The following is an 18,064-nucleotide window of genomic DNA, read 5'->3' on the forward strand; positions in this document are numbered from 1 at the left end:
GGCACCACCAGAGCCAGGCTCCCTTGAGAGCAGGGATTTTTGTTCCTTTTCATCCCTAAAGACTCCCTAGTGTTTAGAACAGAGCCTGGCACACAGTAGGTCCTCAGTATTTTGTGGAATGAATGAATTAATGCTTCTCGACATGACTGTTATTGGGCTAGTGTCATCATAATCACTGGGGGAACATGTTACACTGCAGAGGCCTATACACAACCCCGTGACATTTTGTGCACCATGGACCTGTTCACAGTCTAGCGTCATGAACCAAGAAGCTCATGACTTATTTTTACAAGACGAGAGTGTCAGAGATCTGTCTCACACTGCAAGCTAAGGACTTCACAGCCTTGTGGCCCAACGCGGCAGGGCTGACCCAGCCCGCTAGGTCCATGAAAGTCGCCAGACCAGAGGATCTCCCCAACAGCAAGGAAGCAGAACCACCTGGGGGCAGGGAGGGAGGTGCATTAAAAATACATATTCCTGGGCCCCTCCTCCAGAGATTCTGATTTCTGTTTGCAGGCACGGGGCCCAGGCAAACTGTTGTGAAACAGCACCCCACAGGTGATCCTGAGGGCTGTAAGCAGTTACCCAGATTATTCCCTCAGTTCCTTCCTGGCGTTGGCCCACGGACTTGTGGTCTAACAACATTCCTGTAGGATCTCCCCCTCGGCGGCTGAAGCCCCTTCCCCATATGGCACCTGAGCAAGTTTACTGTGGGCACACAGATGGAGCTGCAGGCCCTCCGTGGTCCTCCTGGCTCCTCAGTTTAGCTGCGGGTATTTGTTTTCTGAAGTTGAAACATGGTTCTTTTATGGGGCTGTCACTCCATATTCTCAGTAGGCAGCCCTCCTGCCTTAGAGCCCAATTGTCCCGCTTCTTTGTTTTTAACTAGCATTTTAACTAGTTTCTGGAGGTGGGGCTTCCTGCTGTTGCAGTTACTCTCTGGGCTGGTGCTTCCCAATTGATATTCTCTCTGCAAGTTACCTCGGAGATAAGACTCCTTCATGGCTGAAGTCTGGTGGATTCTTCCCGGGGCCTTGACCGACTTTTGCTTTCCTATTATATAACCTTATTGATTAATCAAAACTATTGCTCACAGCTGCTGGTTAATGGATGATGGCTCTGGAGTTTTCCTGAATACAATTATTTATTGCTTTATTGATGTGCTACTTATTACTCTGTTAAGTACCATAGGGTGTTTAATTATGTGAAAGGGAAGTGCAAAAGCAGCTGCTGAAAGCTGGAGTTAAAGAGGCCCAGTACCTGAGTTCCTGACAATGTGTCATAAAACAGCTTTAAAACACATGCACACACAAAGGACAGGCCCCGTTCCAAGGTCTAACGAGCTTGGAAGCAGAGCGGGCTTGGGGAGCCGCCTTCCCACTTTGTGGCCTGATATTAGCCACAGCACAAGCAAAGAAATCTCAGGGTTGTAAATGAAAAGGAGACTTTTTTTTTCGGGCTTTCACGCATTTTCCTACTTATTGATAATGATTGAAGTGGAGCCCCGAAACAGACCACAGCTAGAGGAGTAGCTGGCAGGACTGAAATGGCTTCTGTGAGAATGGCATCGGAGGTGGGGGGTTCAGCACGGCCCACCAGCTCCGTGGAACTGGACACTCTTCTCGTAGGTAGTCAACTCTTGCCATTCCAAAGGGCAGCCACATTGCCCGAGGAGAAGCTTTTGAAAGAAACACAAGCACTGGACCGTTGGAGTACTCACCACATTTTGTGTCTTGTTTTGTCGCTGCCAGTGGGGATGAATTCCCTGGCATGGTGCCAATGAGTTCAGTGCCTCAGAGGCCTTGGTGAAGCAGGATTTGTGCCTATGTTCAAGTAACCATCTTACTGCTAAGTCTGAGCCCTGACTTGGCAAAGAGGAAGAGAGTTCCATTATTTTAATTCTTTAGTTTGGAGTTTTTCAAGTTATACTCTGAGAGATGCTAGGATTCCTTATTTCAAAGATGGGCAGTCACACTTACCCTGTGCAGCAGGTAATCTGAGCCAGCAGGATCTTTGGGCAAAACGTCTGGATTAGGGCCTGGTGGGCAGCGTCCCGGGTACCCAGCACCTTTCCCCACCTCCGGCAAGTGCAAGTGTTCTCTACTTGGAGATCATCTCTGCCCTCAACTCTCTCCCATCTTGGGAAGGCACTCTCCCAGTTTTGATTTAGGGAGGGGAAAATATCTTTTTTCTTCCAGTTATCTATAAAATCAGGAACATGCCATAATTAATACCTCAGGAAATAATCTTGTCACAGAGACACATATGGATGCCAACATAAATGCTTTGTATGATAGGTTGTGCTATAGTGCAAAAACTCACTCTGGAGTAAGGAAGAGTTGAAATCCTGCTTCTGCCACTTTTCAGTTGTATGACCTGGAATAGTCACTTAATTTCTCTGAACCTTGCTCATTTATTAATAAAATGGACATAACAATAGCTACATCACTAGCTTGTTGTGGGTATTAGCTGAGACAATGACTATAAAAGCCCAGTCCTGTCCTTAATACATGCGAATGAGCAAATATTAATGTGGTGTGTGTTTTTCTGATGATACATGTAACATTTGTTCTTTTAGATAAAAAAATTAGAGATCACATTTTGACTTTCAGTGTATTCCTTTTTAGAATTTTTTTCATGCAGAACATTACAGAGATTGTATACTCATAAAGTAAGGTTAAGTAAAAGAATTATAAACTTGCATATTAACTATAATGTTTTTTGAAAGCATATTTTGCAAACATATTTACTAAAAATTTTGAAAAATATTAATGAAATTGGAATAATATATTGTATGCAATTGTATAGTCTACTTTTTTGTACAATTATATTATGAACAGGCTGGTTTGGGGAAGCTTTGTTTTGTTTTGGAATTTAAACTCTGTTCTCAAGAATTCCTAGGAGCTAAGTTTGCTCAAGTACATTAAAAAAAGTTGTTTACAATTCTTAAAAGCCCATATTTGTCCCATGTAATAGGGACTGTCTAAATGAAATTGGGTACTTTTCCATTACTAGGACTTAAGACTCCAGAGATAGCATAGCACCATGGATTCAATCCTGGACTCAGGCAGCCAGCGTTTGAATCTCAGTTCTTCCTTCCACTTAGGTTTAACTTGATCCTGGAAAAGTTCTTCAACCTCTCTGAGCTTCAGTTTCACATCTTTTAAAGGGGAAAGCAACAGCACCTAACCAAGAAGGATGTTGAGAGGAATAGTCTCAGTAAATGAATAGTAAGTTAGCAATTATTATTTGATTCTTAGATCCCCTTTCTTAAAGTGAGATCATTTAGGTGCTTTGAAGGCAACTGATCACCAGTAGGGCAATTATTTAAAAATGGTCTTGTTGATTTGACTGAATTCTTGTGGAAGGCTGAACCACACCTTAGAATAAGAACATCTGGGGAGTTGTGACCATGACTTTGTCTTCACTTACAGAGTATACTCATGATTCAAATGCCCAGTCCAGTGATTGCAAATGCTTTGTTGTGAAATAATTTTTCCTTAGGATACTGAAAGTTAAAAAAATATAGTATCAAATTTCCTTTATTTTGTTTTTATTTATTATAGTTACATTGAATGGTATAAAAATGTTATGATATTCTAGAGAGTCAGTGTTTATGCAGTGGTTTAAAACCCTCTCTTTGGCATCAGGCAGACCTGGACTATAATTTTGCAGAATCTGGGCAAATAATTTTTCTTTTCTAAGCCTCAGTTTTATCAACTGTGAAACAAGGATAATAAAAGGGCATTTACCTTTTTAGCCACTATCATGCCTGGTGCATAATTAGTGTTCAGACATTCTGAAGGAATCATCCTCAGGCTAAGTTAAGGCTTCTGTCTCCTGGTTTGGTATGCATGAGACCCACCTTACCTGCCCATCCCAGACAGGCTCAATCAGATCCCTGGCTACATGCCTTCATTGGTTCAATGGGTCCAGGTAGAAACTCTACTTTTGATTTATTGGCATCTTTATAAACACTCCATCCTGAACATGAGCCTGTAAGATCCACTTAGGCATGTCCCTGCCGGACAGTGACTCTCAAGCCCTCCCTGACTGCCTGGCCAAGCATTGATGAGTCAAACCCAATTTCCTCTGGGTACCTATGTACCGCTTCTATATATCCCTGGATCATTTCACAGTCTACAACCTAATGCAAACACAAGTAAGACTTGGGAGTACTTGCAGAAATGGAGACATACTCCCCTACACTGCAAGAATGGTTTGTAAGTACAAAATCCTTTCCTGCTCAGAAATGAGAAGATATCTATAAAAGGACTGTGTAAACCATAAAGTGTTCAATAAGTGTGACTTATCCCTCTCATGGTATCTGCTTGGGATCTCACTCTCTAGAAAATGAGCAGCAGGCAATTTTTGTCTCCACTTTCAATATGGGAAAGTCCTGCACCAGAGAGGCCACATGACTTACTCAAAGTTATATGAATAGTTGGTGACATAAGTGGGATTCGAAATTAGAGAACTGACTTTAGAGTCATTATGCTAGCATTGAGTACTTATCACGTGCCAGTTACTGTTCCAAGGCTTATATTACTTACATGTCCAGTGTTATATCATTTAATACCATAACATAGGCATTTCGCAAGTGGAGAAAGAAGTGAAGTCCTTTGCTTAAGCTCTCACAGCTAGAAAGTGGTGGAAGTGGGATTTAAACTTTGGGTCTGTCTGATACCAAGCCTGAGCTCATATTTCATCGCTTCCTGAGAAATGTTGAAACTGGTCAACACTAGACAGAACATAAACCCTATATATAGAGCATTAAACAATTTTATTAACTGATTTCTTATTCTGTCCTTCCTTTGACAAATATTGATAAGTCCCTACGAAGTTAACTGCAGTTAAATTTTCTCAGAAGGTACTGTTGATATTTAGATACCCCCCCAAAGGGGCTTGTTAGGGCTCTGCCTGTAGTCCCTCACCCTGATGACTTTAGAGCATGCTGGCCTGCTCACAGCTGCCATCTCCTGCATTGCTTTGCTTGAGACCTTCCTTTACCTACCAAAACCTGTGTTGCCTGCCTCTGTGGCTGGCTGCAACTGCCCCAAAGCCAATGACTCTACGGAACAACCTCATCCAAAGGCTGGTGGCAAATGGTGTATAAATACCCCAGCTCCCATCTCTCTGTTGGGATAACTCCGAGGTGTGTATTCTACAACTGAGATTAAGCTCCAGTTGCCCACAATGGTAGCTGGCATATTAATACTTCTCGCCCTGGCTGCCTTCCCTACCCTGTCTCATTTTCCTGCTCCCTAACTGGTGTTTCTGTTGCCCCCCAAATCAGCTTCTTGCACTCAAATCCTTGTCTCAGAGTCTACTTTTGAGGTAAACTAAGATAGGGCTCCACAGGGATCTTCGGTTCTGTGATGAGTGGATACTTTGAATCTTATGAAGATAGGCAGCTATATTTAAATTGTCTTAGGAGTTAATTCTTGGTCTAGTAGTGGTTTAACTTATTTTTACCTCAGCCTCTTCATTACGTATGTGGGATTATTGAGAGCTGTTACCTACTATATCCTAGACTCTTAGAAGATATTGAAAAAATAAGGTACCACACTTTTTCCTGAGAGAAAACGTGTTCTTACCTTATAGGAATTTACTTTGTTGAGACCCACTGGGGCAAAGGATATTTAGAGGTCAAGGTACATGAATATGGTATAGTTTTCTTTTTCTTGGATCTTACTACATATTTCAAAGGAAGCACTTACTGCTCTTATTGAGAAGGGAATATATCTGGTACTCATGCAGGTTTTTGTTGGGCTTTGTCCAAAAAGTCCAGTTGGGTGAACCTGGGAGCCATCCTTGTCTCGTTGGAGGGCATTTTCATTTTGCTATTCAACATCAGTTATTGAGCCCTTACAAGGTTTGAACCCCAGGCTAAGCAACATTAAACAGTAATTGAAATATTCCTTTTCAAGGTTAATTTTCAGGTATTCATTTCATCCTAGGGAACAATCAGAAAATTAAATTGACTTTAGTAAGTTTACATGATTTTAAAAATATAATCTCAGGGGGGAAAAGGCCTGTCTACAGAGACAAATGGTTACCAATCTCAAAATAGTTTTTACTTTATTTTTACTCAGCCAACAAACATTCTCTTTTGGAGTTTTAACCTAATTTCCCAGAATTGCCTGGCCTATCTTTCTCTACTAATTTTAATGTTCTACTCAAGTCTTTAGGGTCTCAGTTGGTTAATGTTTAATGCTCTCCATGGCCAGTGTTTGATGTTTACACTTTATTGGGCTAACCAAATTTGTAGAGCAAATTAAAAGTGTGCAGGTCTTTGGGAAACCATGTTCAGATATGTGTTGCTCAGAAACCATCTCCTAGTTCAATGCTGCATGCCCCAAATAGTTTCAATTAAATGCTCTCCTTTCCTGGCAATATCTGCAGCTCTCTGCATTGCTTTTGGGGAGCTATTACTTCCTGGATTTACAAATGTCACAGCCTCATACCCTTCTGCTCTCAGAAAGCATGTCACAGCAGAGAGCTCCACTTCTATGTGAAACGAGAGTGTCAGCCACAGGTAACCTATTAAACCAGATTGACCAAAGACCACAAAAGAGTATTGGAGAGGGAGCTGAAGGGGAGGATTTTGTGGGGAGAAAGGAGAGAGTAAGAATTGAAGAGCTAGTATTTTTGCTTAAAGAAATATACATATTCTAAAAAAAACCATACAGGTGTATAACACAGTTTAAATAAATAGCCATTAGTATAATTACCTGAAGAAATATATTACTTCTCTTACTCATGGGTTTAATTTCAGCCTCTTTGAACAAACTGAAAGGGTGGTGTGATACCGCATGACAGACAGGTTTGGGGAAACCAAAACTTGGGTTCCGTGTCCAGCTAGGTCAGGCCTCCCCATGTCACACGGGCCGTGCCCCATCCTTAACCTCCTTGGGCATCTTCCATGGAAGACAGAGTTGACTCTGATCTCCAGAGTGTCTTTCAGATCAGGCATTTTGGGGATCCCATCATAGCCCCAATCATAAAATTCCTGGGGAGCGGAAGGTGGGACTTACAACAATCTTCTTAAAGGACACAGGTTTCACAAATAATTGTCCAACAGACAACTTTAATTTTCCCCGAAGAGCGCCTTGATTGTGGCTGGCTCTTAACATTTTCTCTCCAGCTTTCCAAGCCCAAATTCTCTTTCAGCTTTGGACACAGGGTGAGAAGATACGAAGAAGGTTTGGGGATTTAATCACCAGACGAAAATGAGGAATCCCCAAACTGCAGGGTCATTGATGGACTAAGGGGTCAGGTTTCCTGGGGGTCAGATTTCTTCCGTCTCCTCAAGGCTACAGAGTCAGGCCAGTGCCGGAGCGATAGCTGCTTTCCTGGCACATCAGCAGTGGCTGAACACTAATGTGTTTCACAGTTGGACTTATTTTTAATCTACTGTATTAGGAACACAAATTTAATCAAGAACAAAATGTTACCAATGTTGTTTTTTTGTTCCTGTAGATGCATATATCCTTAACACTGTATTGCGTTCCCTTGTGCTAGAAAGCTCTCCATCTGACATCTGACTTATTTCATAACACTAGTGGGTTGTTTTTTTTAAGTTCAAATATATGTGGAGGAAAAAGAGAAACAAGGAGCTGCATTTCCCCACAATGCAGCCCCCCTGCTTAAAGAAATAACTGCAGTACAGATTTTAACAATTAACATTCCTGCAGTGGATGCCGTTATGGATGGAGCTAATAAATGTTTTCAAACACTCCTCGGCTCAAATACACGTTCAGCTTATTTTCTGCCATTTGATGGCATGGGTGGGTTGAGACATTCCTCTAAGCCTTTTTTTTCCCTCCTAGTCAAAGAAAGAGATCTTATCTCCCTCCCCACCCTGGCTCCCCCCCTCCTCCGCCCTCCCCCTCCGCTCTGTGCCTACTTTACTGAAACCTGACTTGCAGGTCAGCGGGCTGGTAACAGATTAATTTTACTCTGTGAGGAACACCAAGCATTTTGGCCAGGAAACATGAGAACCCTGTTATAATATTACCGTTTTTCTAAATTAAATATTAGGAAAAATTAAACCAAATTGTGGCGCATAGTGCAATGGAAAATATTTCTCTTCCAAACAGTCCTCTGTGATAAATGCCTGTGTGAGTGAAAGCACAATAAATATGCGCTACATTAAAAACCTAGATTATTCAGGTTTTAAGACTTATAGCTAAAAGTGGTTTAATGTTTCATGCCTAATAATAGATTACTCCTATCGCATTTCTAACCTTTATTTCTCCTAGCTTTGAAGTGCAGCCATATAAAGGTTGTTTGTAGAACCACACAAAAGTTAAAGCAAATATTACTTAGAATGATTCATACCAGCAAGAATTTGCAATGAAGGCAGAAGCTTTTTTTCCTCTTTTTTCTTTTTGGGGTGTGTGTGTGTGTGTGTGTGTGTGTGTGTGTCTGAATCAAAAGAAATGAAATGTTTGTAATATTTTTTGGTTGATAAATTTATTAAAACATTTTAGAGGCTTGTAGTGGAGCCACAGCTGACATAAACAGACTGACTGGAAACAGATTATATTCTGCTCTGTGGGGGAGGCAGAATTGAAAAGGGGAAAAATTCCCTGGATTTCAAAAATTGCCACCAGGTCACAGCAATACTTAATTAACTGAATACATTAACGAAAGGCTATAACATAGATGCTAAAAAAGGGAGGGGGGGGAGCAGTCGAGTTCATTTAATCCTCTGTTCTTTGCTTACAGATTAGCCTTTTAGAATGAGCAACCTGATATATTTTTTTAAAAGGATCCATTTACCTTCCAGAGATTTTCATAGCAAAACATTTTGCATGGTTGCAAAAGAAATTAATTTGTTGCCAGTTGCTCCATACTGGCAGGAATTCTGAATAAAGAATGTAAGCAATCTATCTTTGTTTGCAAGATATAATTAATCTGGCAGTTAAAATTCTTTGGAAACATTCTGATGACTTATGTGAAAAAGTAGCGCAGCATTTTCAAAGAAAACTCAGAACTGTATGCAGGGGAAGATAAAAGATATATGAAGTGTTTGTTCTAAGCGATACTATTCATTTAAAGATCATAATGTAACCCCACCCTAGCAATTATTGTGAAAAACAAGACAAATCTCCATCTATAGCTTTCCGACACAGTCTTGATTTGAGAAACAAAATAAGCACATTACTGTTATAGTCTAATAGACTGCAAGCTGTTTTATTAGAGTCAGCTGAATCCTGTTTTGCATAAAAAAGAACTCTGCTATCAAGAACACATTTACATTAATATGACTTTGACAAAGTAAAATAAAATCGCATTAAGATGATGTAAGTAGATAAGACAATGAAATCTCTGTGAGAGAGTTTTGGCATACACTAATTACAGTCAAGTCCCTGCAGGAAAAGAACATATTTTTACACCAACTATCCATGTGTTTGAAAATGTAGAGAGCACAAAATGCAGTCCTTGGTTTAGGTATTTCCTGAATACATTGTGTTTCTGAGGTAGACTTTTTTTTTTTTTTTTAAAGGAGCCTGCCTGATAAATAACACTTTCATTTACAATAATACAAGCAAGTTTCTTTCTGAGTACTAGCCTGTAATCATCCTGATTATTTTAAGGGACTTTCCAATATAGAGCAGCTGAAAACAAGGTTTTAGATTACATGGTAATTTAGGAATGCATGAAAAGCTAAGCAGTTACCATAATAGGGTTCTGGATAAACTTCATGGTTTTTAGAGCAAAACATAACAACATATGTTTTGTGATTTGTTTCAATGATTCTTCTCTATTTTTTTTTTTGTTCAGGTTCTATCAAAATATTTGGAGGCCTCATCTGCGTACAGCGTTTTTATAACCTTATTTTGAAAACTTTGATGTCTCTCTTTTTAGTTCAGTCATTAAAAGAAAGGCAATGATGGATGAAGATAATGCTGTGGATTTTATGACTAATCAGTTCTTGGCAGTGGCCATATTTCTTCTGTAGTGAAACTTTAATATTCCTTTGGCCTTGTATAGGCTTAAAAAAAATTCTGTTTTGGAACTAGGCTACACCGGCTACTTATTAAGTATTACCAAACAGTTATTGCCCAAAAGTTAGCACTCTGATTTAGTACCTGACAAAATGAAGCAACCAGGAGAAGATTTCTTTGTCCTGGCTACTCACAGATTTGGGGTGCCTTGTAGTTGTATTTTTCTCCATGTTTTAAAGGCAAGAATGTGGAGGAAAACTATACAGAGGGTAGAAAATTTGAAAGGGGAAGAAAGACCGGTGGGGGTGAGATGAGCTACCATTTGTCTTTGTGACGAAACGATTTTTATGAGGAGCCTGACTTTCTGCCTGGAGCCTTTGTTGTATTGTTCTTGAAGTTGCAACAATAAACACCAGGTGTCTCCACTAAGCTGAGCTAAAGTTTCTAGAAAGGAAGGCCAGTTCACCAGGAGAGTAGAAGCACCCCTCCCTGTCCCTAGTGCTCTTGGCTTCTGCCTGGATAAGCCCAGAGGGGCTGGCTGGGGCCAGGGAAGGGGAGCTCATTCTTTGATGAGTGTTCAGGTTAGAGCCTGTTGACTCAGATCAGATCTGCAAGAGAACCTGATTTTTGTGTGGAAGTCATTGAAGACCGGCGCCCCTGGAAACACTGATGTGGTGGGGAAGGAGTCTAGTGAACCAGGAAGGCAAGAGGCCGGTACTGGGTAACTGGGAGCCTCCTCCTTGAGGGACGGCCAATTCCATGGGGATCTTCTGCTTGTGGACAGCCAGGCTGAAGACCCCGTAGCTGATGTGTCGGCTTCTTCTCTACCAGTGGCTGATGCCTCAGATCACAAGCTGTGATTTCCATTAAAATGTACTTATTTCTTCATCAAAGATTATTTAATTTCTATTGTGTACCAGGTACTGTCCCAGCAGTGAAAAACTAGTCAAAACCTGCTCGCTCATAGAGCTTGCATCAAAATATGACCCTTCCAATTATTGCCAAGGGTAACAATGGAGGCGAGTGGCATTCCAAGTATGGTGATAGGTATTGTGCTGAGAAAAGACTTCATATTTACAGTCTGAAACTGCTAGGTGAGCACGTACCTAGATGTAAAATTTCTTGGTTGGCTCTATGTGCTAATTTGCACTTCCCTTTCCAAGAGATGTCCTATTTCTCAAACGTATTTGGCCAAGAATGTTATTTTCCCCCCAACCTAGAAATTATCCTAGATACAATAAACATTTTGAGGAACATAAGGGGGGAAATTGCTTTGAGTGGTGGACAGTCAGAATCTTTCCCCTTTCTGATGCAGACATGAGGTTAGATTTGGAATGTGGAAGGAGAGCAAAAGTAAATAGGACTTGGAGGCCACTTATCCAAAGAAGGAGGTGTTTGCCCCAGAGAATGTGACTGTGGAAGCACAGTCATTATAGAGGAAAGCTCTGTTTCCCATCAGGTTCTGAGTAGCCTTCTAATGACCACATGGAAGATGGAAAAGCTAAGGAATAGAAGTCCTAGTTCCACTTCCACCTCTGACTAGCTGTTACAATCTTGGGCATTTTTTTTTAACCCTTTTAAATCTTAATTCTTCATTCCTAATAATCAGTACTGAACATGTATTAAGTCATTTAATCATTAAAACAGCTTTATGAAGTAGATCATGTTATTGCCCTATTTTATAGATAAGGAATCTCAGTTACAGATAGATTAAGAAACTTGCCCAAGGTCACACAGCTAGAAAGTGATGGTGCCAAGAATATTAAATGACAATCTTGGACCAGATGGTCCTTGCTTCAAGTCTAATATGTTATGATTTTATGAGAGTGACTTTTGCTATGTCTCATATCTATTATGATCAGGCAATCAATTCTCTAAGCAGAAATCATTCATCGGTCAACAGGTTTATTGAGCATGTCCTTTGTTCATAACTAGCCAAGGCTCTGGGGAACCCATTGGGAACAAGACGAAGCTTTTTTCAGGACCTTATAGTCTAGTGGGGATGGGGGTGGAGATTAAGTAAACAGGCAATCCATTCATGTAACAAAAATATTTATCACTAACATTTCTATAGTGAATCATATTATTAAATTATTAAGGCAGACTGTTCATAAAAGCTGAAAGGTAGAAACGACCCAAATGCCCTTCAGCTGATGAATGAAATAAGCAAAATGTGGTATATCCAACACATTGGAATATTATTTAGCCATAAAAAGAAACCAAGTACTGATATGTGTTACAACATAGATGAACCCTCAAAACATCATGCTGTGAAAGAAGTCATGCACAAAGGCCGTATAATCTTATTTACATGAAATGTCCAGAATTGGCAAACCCATAGAAACAGAAAGTAGATTAGTGCTTGCCAGGGCCTGAGGGAAGGGGGAAATGGGGAATGACTACTTAATGGGTACAGGGTTTCTCTTTGGAGTAATGAGATATTCTGCGATGGTTGCACAACATGATAAATGTACTAAATGTTACTAATGGTGAATTTTATGCTATTTATATTTTACCACAATAAAGAAATGATGATTGATAAGGCCAGGCTTGTTATTACCATTTCAAGTTAATAAATCTCTACTCATCGCCTGCATTTTGAAAAACTGGGCTCAGCAGTGTTGTGGATATCAAAGTGAACACAATGTAATCTCTGTCCTAACCGATTTTATAATCTACCTATTGGAATAGTAGAGGGTCAGCAATGAATTATAACAAAGCGTAATTACATCAGCATTATAATGGCAGAACAGGCAAAATGATGAGGAATATTTGGGAGAAAGAAACGATTCATTAGCAAGGCACTGAAGACACGGTCAGCATCGACACCAGCTATAAAACCCAAACAGGCCTCTGCACCATGACAGTGACAGAAGCAGGGGCTGACGCCCAGCCACACCGTGGTCATAGACCACAAGCGCCAGGAGGTCGAGGTCAACACAACCAGAGAAGGTGAAGAGGAAAACCCAAGCAGCACAGTGTGTTTAGGATAAAGCTGCCCGCGCTCCGATAAAGCGGCCGTCATCGGAGGCCCAGAGACAGGTGAACGGCAGGGACCAAGGAAGGAGGTGACTCGGGAAAACACGGAACAATTCAGCCTCAGCTGAGGCTCCTGGAAAACCCTCATGGAGGTGGTGGGGTTTGCGTGTCCTGAAGGTTAAATAGAAGTCCAGTAGATGGAGAAGCCAACAGCGAGGATAAATAACTTGCCGAATGTCACACAAGAGGGACGGAGCAGAGACTGAGTGGTGAGCATACATTCACCCCTCCCTACCCCCGAGCTCTGTGTTTGGGAATTTGCCCACTCGCTTACATTTATTTGTCACTGCAAACCAATGCTTGGGGCATCTTCACAGTCACTTGTGGACCTGTGCAGAGTGGTGAAAAATTCGAGTTGCCGGACGGGCATGTTCCCAGCTGAGGTAAAACAAGGCTATATGTTGCCTTCTTGTTTCCTTTCTCCTAATGCAAACGAGTGTGTTTAGTGCCATGTTTTCACATTTTCGTGCCTTTTTTTTTTTTTTTTGGTGATTTCACTGTTTAAAATGGCCCCAACCATAGTGCTGAAGTGCTGCCAGTGTTCCTAAGGACACAGAGGCTGTGATGTTCCTTGTGGAGAAAATGTGTGTAAGTTAAGCTTTGTTCAGACTTGAGTTATGGAGCTGTTGGCTGTGAGTTCGGTGTTAATGAATCAACAATATACATGAAGTTCGGCGTCTTTAAAGAGAAACACGTGTAAAAGTAGCTTGTTGTTGATAAGTTGATGAAAATGTGATCAGAGGCCCACAGGAACCTAACTCTCTGTTTTCCTTAGGAACAATGGTTCAGTTTTCACTAATTCACTGTTCATGGCAACTTTATCAAACAAAACCACCACAAATAATGAGAACTGACTGTTCTTCCCATTGTTTACTCTCTATTCATCTCTCATCATCCACCCTCACGTCCCTGGCTGAAGACACAAATATTCACACAGGTGTGCACATATTCATGCATATGTACACATGCATGCACATACTCACACATGTGTGCACAGACACATATACACATGCTTCTCCCCAGAGCTAGTTACATAATTTTTAGGGATCAGAGTGAAATGAAAATGCAAGGTCCCTGGTTCAGTAACTATTAAAAATTTTAAGGTGGGAAGAACAGAGCATGAAACCATGTGTGGGGCCTGTGTACACATCGCAGACCTTGAAGCTGGCCCAGCCTCGCCCTCCTAACTAGTCATGTTCTCACTTCAGCGCATGTGCTTCTTTTTTTCTCTGGGACCAAGAAACTGTGATCACTGTGCCTCCTGCATCATTTTAGATAAGAAGTTCACCAGGCCACTTGGACTTAGGAAAGGCCTCCGGGAAGAGAATCACACATCTCGCAGACACATGGTCTGTGACGACGCGGTGGCTGGAGGGTTAGTTTGGCCTTTGGCCTCCTGGAGTCCGGCGACTTGGAGGAAGCTTCATTTTCTCACTGACAACGGGCCAGAGTCACGTGGGCCCCCCGTCATAGCCGAGCAGCACTGCAGAGTTCCGCGCTGCCTCTCACCGGGCCTGGGCCGGGTTCCCTTGCAAGAAGCCTCCGTGTGACTTGGTAGGTCCCAGTTCAGCCTCCCTGAGGTTCCTGGACGATGCTCCGGCCCTGGCAGCCGCTCGCAGGGACTGCGGCCTCTCCAGATGGATGTCCAGGCTTCCAGGACAGAAGCAGGGCAGGCCTGGACTCCTGAGTGCATTTGCTTGGCCCGCTCAGAATTTGCTCTTTAAAAAAGTGGTGGCTTACAGTCTTCGGTGAGGGAAGGGAGGGCGAGGAAGCCTGGATATTCGCTGAAGGCAGGTCCCGGGAGAGCGCTGCCTTCTCTGGGCTGCCCCCACTCCCCTGCGCTCCCCCCACCAGCAGGAGCAGCAGGAGGCCGGGGAGAGCCTCCAGGACTTACGAGCAGCCTGGGCTTCCTGTGCAGGGAAGGACCCAGGCACGTTTGCTGCTTCATTAATTGCTCCCTTGCCATTTGCAGCTGCCTTCACCTCTCTCCTTTAAATGGCCACATGTCGCAGGGCCTTCAGGGCTGTCTGCTTCCAGAAAGCCGCTGAGCCTTGGGCAGGTAGGAGGCTGTATTAGTTTGCTAGGACTGCCCTAACAAAGCACCAGAGACTGGGGAGCTTAAGAAATAGAAATTTACAGCAGTAGATGGGTGGATCAAGAACTGTGGTACATTTACACCATGGAATACTACTCAGCCGTGACACAGAAGGAAATCTTACCCTTTGCGACAGCATGGATGGACCTGAGGCCTGTTATGCTATGTGAAATAAACCACTCAGAGAAAACAAGTACCATATGATTTCACTTATATGTAGTATCTAATGAAGAAAATAAACTAACAAAATAGAAACAGACTCATAGAGAAAACAGACTGACAGCTGTCAGAGTGGCGGGTGGTTGGGGGGCTGGGTAAAAAAGGTGAAGGTAATAAGCAAAAAAACCCCAATGACTCATAGACACAGACTACTGTATGGTGACTGCCAGAGGGAAAGGGGGTGGGGAGGTAGTAGAGGGTAAAGTGGCGATAAATGGAGATGGAAGGAGAGCTGGCTTGGGGTGGTGAACGCACATACAATATACAGATGATGTGTTATAGAATTGTACACCTGAAACCTATATAATTTTATTAACCAATGCCACCCCAATAAATTCAATTAAAAAAATTATTCTCTCTCAGTTATGGAAGTCAGAAGTCCGAGATCAAGGTGTCGGCAGATTTGGATCCTTCTGGGGGCTGTGAGGGAGAATCTGTTCCATGCCTCTCTCCTACCTTCTGGTGGTTTGCTGGCCATCTTTGGCATTTTCTGTAGATGCACCCCTCTCTCTATGCTTTGATATTCGCATGTGTTCTCCCTGTGTCTCTGCTTCCAAATTTTCCGTTTTTATAAAGACACTTATAAGGCCCACCCTACTCCAGTATGACTTCCTCTTAACTAATTACATCTGTGTGACCCATCTTCCAAGGAAGGTTATATTCTGGGGTATTGGGATCCAGACTTCAACATATGAATTTCAGGGGACTCAGTTCAACCAGAACAGGGACCATGCTGGGAGTGAAGAAGTGAGATTTAGCAAGGTGGATGCTAACGGAGGTGGACCAGATCAGAGTCCTCGGTGTAGATTGTGAAGAGGCGGGACTTGAAGTTTCACACATACTGTGGAGCCAGATTGTGGACTCTTTCAAAAGACAGGCAGAGTGACTTTGGACTTTGTGTAGAAGGCCATTGTAAGCTCTTGAGCTGGATTGTAATAGTGTAAAAACGGCATTTTAGGACAATGGCTCAGGCAGTGGTAAAAAGGATGGATTAAAGACTATGTCAGCAGAGGTAGGGGTAGAGTGGGAGTGCAGTGCAAAGGCTGTGAAAGTGCTTAAAGGGAAAGAAGATGGTAGGATTTGACTAATTAACTGGGTTCAGAAGACAGGAGGATTAATTATAGAGGCCGGAACTGATAAGTTGAAAAGGGAAAGGTGAGGATTGTGGGCCCCATGTGTGCACATGTGTGTGCACGGATGCACATGTTCAGATAGGAAATCTTAATTTGGAATGTATTGCATTTGAAATAATATTTGGCATTGAGTTCAGCAAACTTTTCTATAAAGGGCCAGATAATAAATATTTTGGGCTTTGTGGGCCATACTAGCTCTATTGTAACTACTTAGCTCTATTGTTATGTCAAGAAAGCAGCCATAGGCAGTATGTAAATGAATGGACATGACTGTGCTTAAATAAAACTTTATTTAGAAAAACAAGCAGCAGCCTGGATTTGGTTCAAGGGCTGTAGTTTGCCAACTTCTGCTCTAGATACTTGGATATATGTTACAGCAATACATTAAAAGTAGAGAGAACATGCATTTCCTTTAAAGATCGATTTTGTGATGTCTTTTGGGATGGTGAATGTTCAGTACCCAGTGGAAAATATATAGTATCAATTGAAGCTTATGAATTTATTCATGTATGCAACAAACATTTTATTGAGAATCAACTAGATGCCAAGCATGTTTACATATCACAGTTACTCTCCACTGGCAACTTTGTGAGTTGGGCAACTCTTATTCCCATTTTACAGATGAGGAAACTGAGGAAGCCCTCAGTAAGGCAACTTGGAGTTGTCAAATTTTCTTCCTGATTAGAAAGTTTAACCAGTCTCTGGGTGAAGGCACTCCACTCAGGCAAGAATATTGCCTAGGCTTGCAGGAGGCAATGTCAAATTTAACATCTGCTTACATGTTGTCGAAGTTTTAACTTCGCTCTCAGTTAACAGTCCTCAGGATAACTGTACTCTGTGTTCTTGCTGGAGGGTATGGTCTTGAAATTGTGTAATATCTACAACCTGTCAAGAGCCTGGATGAGAGAAAAATTGAGGGAAGATAACTTAAGGCTCATGTAATTTGTTCTTTTCTCTACATTACCTACATTTCCCCCTTTGATCAAGTTGACTGCTGCATCCCTCACAGAATCTTTCTCATATAATTTAAGACATTACTTTGGTCTCTTAGGTAGAATTGATACAAAAAAGTTGAGTGGGTTTTGTTCCTGGTTTAGCTGAGAGTTGTTATTGAAAATATTGTTTATTACATTCCTCCATATATTGCTCCCTGTGAGAAAATTATCAGAAGTTGACATAAGAAAAATTCTTTTCTTCTGAGAAAATGAAATTCTGCTTCTCAGCTAAAGGGAACCATGCAACTAATTGTGTTTCCCTTTTTGATTGGGCTCCAGGGAAGCTCAGAGTCATGTTTAAAGTACAACAACTATTGTCACTTACTACCAAATGTTTTCTAAGGCTGTATCTCCTTTTTTGTTCCTATTTTGTTAATCTTATTTTTCCTTCCATAAGCTGCTTCAAATGCTTCTTGGAGAGATGACTGTTTAAAAAAATATTTTAAATTGAATCAAAGTAGAGAGTCTTTCAGCCAATCAAAATAGTAACCAAAGTTCCATTAGACTCAGGAAAAAATGTTGAAAAAGACTTTATGATTAAGGGCAGATATTTGCTTGGGTAACTCTTAGAGAATACATGATGTTTGTTCTATGATGACAAATTATTTCACATCTGTTGAGGGACCT

The sequence above is a fragment of the Miniopterus schreibersii genome, assembly GCF_964146895.1.
Source record: "Miniopterus schreibersii genome assembly, chromosome: 14".
NCBI classification, from domain to species: Eukaryota; Metazoa; Chordata; class Mammalia; order Chiroptera; family Miniopteridae; genus Miniopterus; species Miniopterus schreibersii.